Below are 10,140 nucleotides of genomic sequence, written 5' to 3' on the forward strand. Positions count from 1 at the left end.
ACCTAATGAAACAGGGCAGGAAGGAGGATGTGTATTGAGAAGTCTGGGTGAAGCCACGGTCTTACACAGGATGAGGGAGGTGGCATCCTTTACGGGTGCTTAGTGGAGGTATTCCTGAGGCAGAGCCAGTCCCCTGAGATCATCCCGTGGGAGGAAGGCCAGAAAAGAGAACGCAGATGAAGAGGTGCTGCTGCCCAAAGTGACCATGCATGCCCTTGGGCCCACTTAGCCATGTGTTGACCTGAGTGGGTGTGGAGACTTCATTTTGAAGAACTTTGCCTTTATGTCAGTGCTAAAGACCTTTCTCTCTGGGCAGAAAGGAGAAGGGGATGGATAAAGACTCAGAGACATTTTTACTGGGGAGAGAAGGGAAGCTGTAGGTTCTATTAACTGCTTCCCCACATAAATTTGAGGTGAAGCGATCTGAGAATGGCAATACCAGGGTTGAGTCCAGCCTTGGAGGAGTGGACAGTGTTTGGAAGAGTGGGTGAGAGTGAGCCTCAAAGGTTCTGATCAATTAAGAGGGGGCTCTAATGGACCTGGGAGCTCAACGACCTGGCCAGCTTTGTTTTCTTTCTCTAGTCACATAGCCCAGGGGCAAGAAGAAAAGAGATCACTGTCATGGTCAGAGGATGAAGTACGTGGATACCCAGGATTCTGAATTTATATTATATATAATTATAAATATATTCTATATTATAAATGAGTATACATTATATATTATAAATAAATAAATAAATATGTAAGTAAATAAATAAATCCTGATTTATTCATTTATTTGAAAGAGTTAGAGAGAGAGAGACATCTTTCATCTTCTGGTTCACTCCTCAAATGGTTCCAACAGTTAAGGCTGGTCCAGGCCCAAGTCAGGAGCCAGCAGCTTCATCTGGGTCTCCTACCTGGATTGTGGGGACATAAACACTTGGGCCATCTTCTACTATTTTTCCCAGGCCAATAGTAGGAAGTTGGACTGGAAGTAGAGCAGCTGGGACATGAACTGGCACCCATATGGGATGCCAGTGTTCCAGGTTATGGCTTTACCCTCTATACCACAATGCCAGCCCCAGGATCCTGAATTTTTAGTAGCTGTCTGAGGGATCTCTGGGGACCCAGAATCATCAAGGAAAAGGTAGAAGCTATGGGGAAGAGAGAAAATAGGTTCCCTTGGCATGTGGGGATGTACTGTGCACAAGGTGTGTTAGTCAGGATTCCCCACAGAAACAGAACAGGATATATATCTGTATGTATATATATGCATATTTATATTGTAAAGAATTAGCTTTTGTGATTATAGAGGCTGGAAAGTCTCCAGATCTGCAAGTGACAAGCTGGAGATCCAGGAGAGCTGATGATTTCAATTCCAGTCTGAAAAACCAGCTGTCCTCAGACCCAGAAGAGGCATTATTTCAGCTTGATACCAAAAGCCAGAGGACACAGGCTGAAGGAGGGCCCTCTCCTTCCCAGGAGACTCAGCCCTTCTGTTTGATTCAGGGCTTGAATTGACTGGGTTAGGGTTACCCACATTAGGCAAGGCAACCTGCTTTATTCAGTTTACGGATTCAAATGTCAGTCTCATCCCAAACACCCTCACAGTCACTCTTTTTTTTTTTTTCTTTAAAAGGGGAGAGGCCGGCACTGTGGTGCAGAAGGTTAATCTTCCACCTGTGGCGCTGGTATCCCATGTGGGCACCAGTCCTAGTCCCGGCTGCTCCACTTCCTATTTTTTTTTTTTTGACAGGCAGAGTGGACAGTGAGAGAGAGAGAGACAGAGAGAAAGGTCTTCCTTTTTGCTGTTGGTTCACCCTCCAATGGCCGCCACGACCAGTGTGCTGCGGCCGGTGCATCGCGCTGATCTGAAGCCAGGAGCCAGGTGCTTCTCCTGGTCTCCCATGCAGGTGCAGGGCCCCAAGCACTTGGGCCATCCTCCACTGCACTCCCGGGCCACAGCAGAGAGCTGGCCTGGAAGAGGGGCAACTGGGACAGAATCCGGCGCCCCGACGGGGACTAGAACCTGGTGTGCCGGCGCCGCAAGGCAGAGGATTAGCCTAGTGAGCCATGGCGCCAGCCCCACAGTCACTCTTAGAATAGTGTTTGATCAAATGTCTGGACATGGTGTGGCCTAGTCAAGTGGACACACAAAATTAACCATCTCCCAGGGTTTTCTGGTTGTCCAAAGGAACACACTGGAGAAGTTCTGCTTTTAAAACCAGGGTCACACCTGCCAGGGTCAAATTAAATGTCAGCTATGTTGGCTGCTGAGTCCATTTGACCTCCTTAGTAACTGGCTGAAGAGGCAGCCTCACTGGCAGACCATGCTACAGGAGGTCCACAAGAGGAAGCTCAGACTATCTCAACTCTTCAGTGAGCGGAGCCTGGCTTCCTGGCCAACCCCCTTACCGTCCTTCATTGGGCAGAGCTGAGCATGAACTACACCTTAGTGGTCAACCACCCCATCCATTTACTGAGCTGATTTGCCTTGGCCACTGCCAGCAGTTCCCAGGAAACTGGGCACCTGCACAGATCCCTCCAGTCTCGCTGTCTCCTACACTGAAATCCAGCACAATTAAGGTCCTTCTACCTGGAGGCTCTTTAAGACCAGGGAGGTGAGAAGCGACTGCCACACAGCTTAAAAACAACAGCATCAGAGCTGGTGTTGCGGAGGAATAGGTTAAGCCACCACCTGGCTTCTCCACTTCTGATCTAATTCCATGCTAATGTGCCTGGGAAAGCAACAGAAAATGGCCCAAGTGCTTGGGCCCCGGCACCCATATGGGAGACTGGGAGGAAGCTCCTGGCTTGTGGCTTTGGCCCGGCCCAGCCCCAGCTATTGTGGTCATCTCTCTCTTAAATAAAAAAAATATATATAAAAAAAATTAAACCAATTAAGAAAGTACCATCACAGAGCTCTAGCCTCAGGCCTGCTTTCTGCATGGGGAATGTTTTAAAGAGAACCTCGCCCCGCCAACCAGTAACCATCCTCCCAAAGCCCCTTCTGAAGGAGCCAGCCTGCCCAGGAGGCCTGTCACATGTCACACGTCTCTTTCTCCAGGGCTCTCCAAGACCTCCTTGGCCTGGGACTCCCTTTTTTCGGTTCTCTGGTTTTCTGATCTCCACATCTCAGTTGTGCCCCTGCCCCAGGCCTTCCCTTGCTCCCCCTTGTTTGGGGGGTCTCTGGCTTGCTAACTTTAGTCCGTGTCTAACTAAAGCCTCTTCAAGTTCCTTAGATTCTAGAAGCAGGACCACAAATAAATGTTTGAGGAGACAGGTGTGTTTTCTGTGATCGGACATTATCACATCGTCCCCTGGTACCCAATAAATATGTACAATGTTAAAGAAAAAGATTCTAGCAGCAGGACGCCTGGCCAACGCCCTCAAATTCAGGCTGTGATGGGGCACACAACAACACAGAGTTGCCTCTGCTGCCCCTCTCACTGAGTTATCTTTAGGGCTGGATCCAGCATGGCCCAAGAACAATGACCACTTGGTTGGTGCTCATAGCAGCAGGAAAAGGGACTTCTAGGGTGGCCCCAGGTCTTTCTGTGAAAGTTACAGGAACCATAGCATCCACTTTACCTGGGCCTACAGCCTGACCTTTGAGACGTTTTCTCAGTGAGGGGATCCAGAAGAATCACTGTTGAGGGGTTGGGTGGGCCCATCCTCTCATTCCTGGAATTGGTGTGTCACTCTCAGAGAGTGGGATGGTGCTGGAGCTCTTAGTCTGGACAGTCGATTGTCTTCTGCACCAACACTCTGCCATATTTATTGCCATACCCCTAGTTTTAGGATAAGTCTTGAAGTCTGGTAGAGCAGATACGGTATTACATTGTCTTACTACTTTAGAAAATATCTCGAGGCTAGGAGGCCAGGTTCTCCTCCTGTCTGTCATCCTTTGCTTTGAGTGCCTTGGCTCTTCTTGGTCCTTTGCTCATTTTAGAAGTGTTTAAAATCAGATAGATTTCACAGACTCTAACGATCTATTTGGGTAAACTGACAACTCTGATATTTGGTTTTCCTATTTGCAGATGGGGTATGTTACATTTTTCCTAATATTTTCATTTTTAACATTTATTAATCTGAGAGGCAGAGAAACAGACATAGGGAAGGATGGAGAGAGAGTTCACTTCCCCTGGTTCACCCCCAAATGTCTGCCACAACCATGGGCCAGGCTACGGCTGGGAGCTGGGAGTTCAGGGCTTCCCCATGGGTGGCAGGAGCCCAGCTCCTTGCGCCATCATCTGTTGCTTCCCAGAGTGTACATTAGCGGGCAGCTGAAATTGGGAGTGGGGCTCGGAGCACTCCAGTATGGGATGCAGGCATTTAAACCACTAGATCAAATGCCTGTCCCTTGATCTTCTTGTTGATAACTCCCAATTTAATTTTTATTTTTGTTAGAGAATATGTCTCTATAATATCTATTCTTTGAAATGTATCAAATCTTATTTTTATAGTCATTTATTATAGAATTTATAAATGTTCTAGGTATGCAGAACATTTATCATTCAAATGTGAGACACAGAAGTCAATATATGTTCATAATGTAAAGCTTTATAATTCTGCTTTTTAAATCTATACAAAAATGATTTTCATTTGTGTGACTTCAGAATAATTGAGAGAAGAAAGTTAATGTCTTCCCAGTGTGATGATGTCAGCTTCTCTTGTAGCTCTGTCAATTTTTTTTTGAATTTTTATTTTTATTTTTATTTTTTTGACAGGCAGAGTGGACAGTGAGAGAGAGAGACAGAGAGAAAGGTCTTCCTTTGCCGTTGTTTCACCCTCCAATGGCCGCCGCGGCCGGCGCACCGCGCTGATCCGATGGCAGGAGCCAGGAGCCAGGTGCTTTTCCTGGTCTCCCATGGGGTGCAGGGCCCAAGCACCTGGGCCATCCTCCACTGCACTCCCTGGCCACAGCAGAGAGCTGGCCTGGAAGAGGGGCAACCAGGACAGAATCCGGCGCCCCAACCGGGACTAGAACCCGGTGTGCCGGCGCCGCTAGGCGGAGGATTAGCCTAGTGAGCCGCGGCGCCGGCCAGCTCTGTCAATTTTTAAAAATAGATGTATGTAGATATTTGAAAGGCAGAGTGACACAGACACACACAGAGGAGGAAAAATGGGAGGGGTAGTGAAGGGGGAGGGAGGGAGGGAGAGAGGGAGAGAGAGATCTTTCATCCACTGTTTCATTCCCCACATGGCCACAATGGCCAGGGTTAGACCAGGCTGAAGCCAGAACCCAGAACTCCAGTTGTGTCTTCCAGGCAGGTGGCAGGGTCCCAAGACTTGGGCCATCTTCCACTGCATTCCCAGGGATATTAGCAGGGAGCTGGAATGGAAGCAGAGCAGCCAGGACTTGATCAGGCACTCCATCATGGGATGCTGATGTCGCCAGCAGCCGCTTAAAGTGCTGCTCTGCAACGCTGGCCCGTCTGTCAATTTTTGCTGCATATACTGTGGATTTGTTTAATCAGATACTCATATGCTTAGAATTGTTAAAATTTTCTGGTGAATCAGACCTTTACTACCACGTGTTGCCCATCTCTAACAATACTTTTTCTTTCAAGTCTATTTTGTTGACATTAATGTGGCTACATCACATTTCTGTTGATAAGCGTTTTCTCACTTATCATTCCTCAATTCTTTGGATTTAACCATACTACATATTCTTCTTCTTCATCTTTTTTTTTTAAAGATTTTATTTAGAGTTACAGACAGTGAGAGGGAAAGACAGAGAGAGGGGCCGGTGCTGTGGCGTAGTGGGTAAAGCTGCTCCCTGCAGCGCCGGCATCCCATATGAGTGCCGGTTGGAGTCTCAGCTGCTTCACTTCCCATCCAGCTCTCTGCTGTGGCCTGGGAAAGCAGCAGCAGATGTCCCAAGTGCTTGGGCCCCTGCACCCGCATGGGAGCTCCTTGCTCCTGGCTTTGGATCCGTGCAACTCCGGCCATTGTGGCCATCTGGGGAGTGAACCAGCAGATGAAGACTTCTCTCTCCTCTCTCTCTCTCTCTCTCTCTCTCTCTCTCTCTGCCTCTGCTTCTCTGTTACTGCCTTTCAAATAAATAAGTAAATCTTTAAAATTGCTTTAGCTTTGGTATCTCCCATTCTTTCTTATGTATTATTGTTTATCATTCCCTGATGGAGAAAAGACTCCCATGATTTAAACATTATTATTAAAAATAAGGATAACATATGGTTTGGTTTGCTTGCCATTTTCTCTGTATGATATTTCTTCTTGTCTCTAAGACTTTCTTCTGAAATCTTTTCCCTTCTTTGAAGCATACATCCCTTAATATTCCCTTGATAGTTTACATCTTCAATTAAAAACAAACACTATAACCAAGCTATAGTTATAGTTTTGCTTTCATTCTTGAAAGACAGTTTTCCTGGATAGAAAATTCTAACTTGTAAGTCAGGAACTTCTTCCAGGTCTCTCATGCGGGTGCAGGGGCCTAAGTGCTTTGGCTATCTTTTACTGCTTTCCCAGTCCATAGCAGCTGAATCAGAAGAGGAATTGGAAGAGGAGCAGCTGGGACAGAAACCAGCACCCACAAAGGATGCCAGCACTGCAGGCTAAGGCTTAACTTACCAAGTCACAGTGCTGGCCCCTGATGGCTTTTTTTTTTTTTTTTGGACAGGCAGAGAGGACAGTGAGAGAGAGAGAGACAGTGAAAAAGGTCTTCCTTCCATTGGTTCACCCCCCAAATGGCTGCTATGGCCGGCACACTGCGCTGATCCGAAACCAGGAGCCAGGTGCTTCTCCTGGTCTCCCATGGGGTGCAGGGCCCAAGGACCTGGACCATCCTCCACTGCCCTCCCGGGCCACAGCAGAGAGCTGGACTGGAAGAGGGGCAACAGGGACAGAATCCGGCACCCTGACCGGGACTAGAACCCGGTGTGTCGGCGCCACAGGCAGAGGATTAACCTATTGAGCCGTGGGCCGGCCGCTGATGGCTTCTTATAAATACTCACTGTGTCCTAACCATTCCATTACTAGGTATCTGTCCAAGAAAAATGAAACATGTCTACACAGAGATATGCATTAATTGTTCATAGAAGCTTTATTCATAGTTGCCAAAAAGTGTTAATCAATCAAGATTCCATCAACAGATGAATGGCTAAACACATAATGACACATCCGTACAATGTAATATTACTCAGTAATAAAAAAGAATGAGAGGGGCCAGTGCCATGGCATAGAAGGTTAAGCATTTGTCTGTAGCCCTGGCATCCAGTATGGGCACTGATTGGAGTCCCAGCTGCTCCACTTCTGATCCAGCTCCCTGCTGATGGCCTTGGAAATCAGTAAAAGATGACCCAAGTGCTTTTTTGGCTCCTGCACCTTTGTGGGAGACTTAGAAACTCCTGGCTCCTGGCTTTGGATCAGCGCAGCTCCGGCTGTTGTGGCTATCTGGGGAGTGAACCAGCAGATGGAAGACCTTTCTCTGTCTCTCTCTCTGTAATTCGACCTCTCAAAAGAACAAATAAAATCTTAAAAAAAAAAAAAAGAAACTTTCAAACTGGTTTGTAACACTTTACATTCTCAGTAATAGTAAATGAGAGTTCCATTCAAACTCATTCTTGAGGTTGAAAGGAATCAGAACATGACACTGCACAACACACTGCGTTGGTACACTCATGATTTTGAGCTGACGACAACTGAAAACCAGCAGATGAACTCTCTGCTCTCACCCTTTCTGTAGGGCATAAATTCCGTGGGAAATGAACTGTACTAGTTCCCGGAAAAACAGAACATTCTCATCGCTGGGGATGGGGGCTTGACACTGAGATGAATCTACACAAACCCTACTAAAATAGCCTTTCTCTTCCATTGGTTTCTGTGTAAATTCAACTCAGGCCCCTATGATTTACCACCCTAGAAGTCCACACAAATTTGTAACTCTCTGTAAAAATGGTAACCAGCTCCCAAGCTTAACCCCTTGTTTTGAGTTTTCTCTTCTTATTTATGCCATGTAAAAATGCAAACATCAGATGAGATTTATACGTGTTTCTTTCATTAATCCGTTTTTGTTTTTAGACTCTAACAAGGCACAGGGAAGATTTTTTGTCCCCTGCAGGGTAAGGTAAACAATTAGGGGACAATGGCATTTGTTATGACTGTCACAGTTGGAATTCTGGGCCACAGAGGTGACTGTCTAGAAACACACTGCTCTGCTGTATGGTGCTCCTTTCTCTCTCTCCCCCACTGGGCCTACCTCCATGACTGAATTAATATGAGGTTTCTCACTCAGGTGTACTGCCCACTTATAGCCTTCCATCACAATGTGGCTGTGTCAAATCCTGACCAACTCTTCCTGATCTTTGCTTTCTATGTTCCATGGAAACTGACTTCTCTCCTTCCCACTTTACACCTGTTCTGGTTTATAGATGTTGTCCTGCATGTTAGAAGCTGGCTCTGACTGCCAGCTACTCTCTCTTGTAAAGATTTATTTATTTATTTGAAAAGCAGAGATAAGGAGAGAGAGAGAGAGACAGACAGACAGACAGACACACCAATCTTCCATTTGCTGGTTCCCCAAATGGCCAAAACAGCCAAAAATGAACCAGACTGAAGCCAGGAGCCAGAAGCTTCTTTTGGGTCTCCCACGTGGTGCAGGGCCCCAGGTACTTGTGCTATCTTTTGCTGCTTTGCCAGGCACAATAGCAGGGAGCTGGATGGGAAGTGAAGCAGCCAGGACTCAAGCCGATGCCCACATGGGATACTGGCCCGGCTGGCTGAGGCTTAACCTTCTATGCCACAGCGCTGGCCGCCCGCTACTCTCCTTGACTCTATGAAGATTTCATACTCTTCCTACTGGTGATTCTGTATTGGCTTCCTTGAGTAACTCCTCCCAGGTTTTCTCTCTCCACAGATCTTTTGCCTCAGTGCAGGTTGCACTGTCAAGTTGACCTCAGTCTTGTGAGCAAACTCCAGAAAAGCAACCCTGAGAGGGCCACAGCACCACCCACTGCCAGAACAGAGATGTATTTGAGGGGTCAGATTTATCCTTCACACAGGACCCAGCAACATGGTGTAGATGGATTACTGCTGCTATCTTATCATGGGAAGCCTCTGTTCTGATGGTCATCTTGGTATAGGCAGGCAGATAGGATTAAATCAATTAGATTTGTGAGCTGGAAGACCACATCTTCACCCCGCCCCTTTCACGATCTCAAGTCCCTACCTGACCTCACCTGTACACCCACCTGCCAATCCCCTTTGAGAGTGAATAAAAGGCTTGGAGCCTACATTAGGGCTGACCAAGGAATAAAGAATATGGTGACCATATTTGGGGCCTAGGGAAATCATTCCAAAGGGCCTGTTGCATAGGAGGTGATAGACTGGGGTTGGGGACCCTGTCTGTGTTAGGCAGAAGGAGTCCTGGAAACATGAGTGTAACGATGTATACTCTCTTGGGGCTGGCGCTGTGGCACACTAGGTTAATCCTCTGCCTGTAGCGCTGGCATCCCATATGGGCACTGGTTCTAGTCCCGGCTGCTCCTCTTCCAATCCAGCTCTCTGCTGTGGCCTGGGACAGCAGAAAATGGCCCAAATGCTTGGGCCCCTGCACCTGCATGGGAGACCAGGAAGAAGCACCTGGCTCCTGGCTCCTGGCTCCTGGCTTTGGATTGGCACAGTTCCAGCTGTTGTGGTCATTTGGGGAGTGAACCAACGGAAGGGAGACCTTTCTCTCTGCCTCTCCCTCTCACTGTCTGTAACTCTCTCTCTCAAATAAATAAAACCTAAAAAAAAAAAAAAGATGCATACTCTCTGCATGGGTAGGAACAGATAATAATAAAGGCAGGGAACTCCAGCAGTTTGGCTTAGAAACTTCAGTTCATTCACATATACTCTGGTGTTCATTGGTTTTTGAGTTAGATGTCAAGAAATACCCTGTGTGTGTGTGTGTGAGAGAGAGAGAGCGAGCGAGGGAGCGCCATAGCTACCAGCTAGCATCATCTCTGTTTTAACTGCTCATTTCTCTCTTTTATGTCTCTCTGTGTCTGTTCTGTGGCTTTTGGAAAATCTCTGTTTTTGGCCTTGGTCCTTATTTGTCTCTATTTCCTCTCTTTATGGGCAGTTGTTCCTGTTGTCAGCTCTGCCTCCAACCAGGCCCTCCCCCAAGAAGGGAGGCCTTATCTCATCTTTCGC

The sequence above is a fragment of the Oryctolagus cuniculus genome, chromosome 1 (genome assembly GCF_051225735.1).
Source record: "Oryctolagus cuniculus isolate XC-2025 breed Fujian yellow rabbit chromosome 1, ASM5122573v1, whole genome shotgun sequence".
Classification (NCBI taxonomy): domain Eukaryota; kingdom Metazoa; phylum Chordata; class Mammalia; order Lagomorpha; family Leporidae; genus Oryctolagus; species Oryctolagus cuniculus.